A 1,039-nucleotide genomic window follows, 5' to 3' on the forward strand; every position below is an offset into this window, starting at 1 on the left:
AATCCAGACTGCTCCGGTCTCTGGTGCCTCAGTAGGTGGTTGCGGATCCATTTCAGAAGAATGTGGGCGAGAACCTTGCCTGGTATGCTGAGCAGTGTAATGCCACGGTAGTTGCTACAGTCCTATCGATCCCCTTTCCCCTTCCAGAGAGGGATGACCACACCCCTCAGCAGGTCAGGGGGAATGGTACCAGACTGCCAAATGGCAGTCAGGACTGTATGCAGGCCCCCGAGCCATAGGTTCACCCCCAGCCTTTAGCAGTTCAGCAGGGATATCACATATGCCTGCAGCTTTCCCACTCTTCAGCTTGGAAATCGCCAGCCTAACCTCTGTTAGGGTAGGAGGTTCCTCACTGATGGGTGGGTCCGGCACAGGCACTGAGACATCGCTTGCATCCAAGCTAACTGTTGGAGGGTCCACCTGGTACAACTGTTCAAAATACTCAGCCCAACGTTCACGAACCCCAACATGATCTGAGATGATCCGTCCATCCGCTGATCGGACTGCAGTCATCTGTGAGGAGGGCTTAGGGTTCAGTTTTCTCAGGGCTTGGTAGGCAGGGCGAAGGTCATTTACCAAGAAATGGCCTTCGACCTCCTCAGCAAGATTCCTGATGAACTGTTCCTTGTCCCTTCTCAGCAGTGTCCGAGCCCTATGCACCATGGAACGACGCAAGACTTGATTCCCTTCTCAGCAGTGTCCGAGCCCTACGCACCATGGAACGACGCAAGACTTGATTCCCATTCAGCCGAGTCTTGCGACACGCTTCAGTGGCCTCTAATGTCTCCAGGGAGATGGTATTCTGCCTTGTCCTTGGGCATACGCCAATGGACTCCTGAGCTGCTTCGAGTGTTACACGCTTGAAGGACTCCCACAGAGCAACTGGATCCGTCAGGTTGCTGGTTTCTGTGAATCGGTCAGAGACTGCCGTGGCGAACCCACGGGCACACTCCTCCTCCCTTAGTCTGTCCAAGTGAAACACCTTAGAGTGGCCACTGGAGGGATGGGGAGTTTTGAAGTGGACCCGCAGGGTAGCCAC

Source organism: Penaeus monodon, unplaced genomic scaffold (assembly GCF_015228065.2).
Source record: "Penaeus monodon isolate SGIC_2016 unplaced genomic scaffold, NSTDA_Pmon_1 PmonScaffold_3695, whole genome shotgun sequence".
Taxonomy (NCBI): domain Eukaryota; kingdom Metazoa; phylum Arthropoda; class Malacostraca; order Decapoda; family Penaeidae; genus Penaeus; species Penaeus monodon.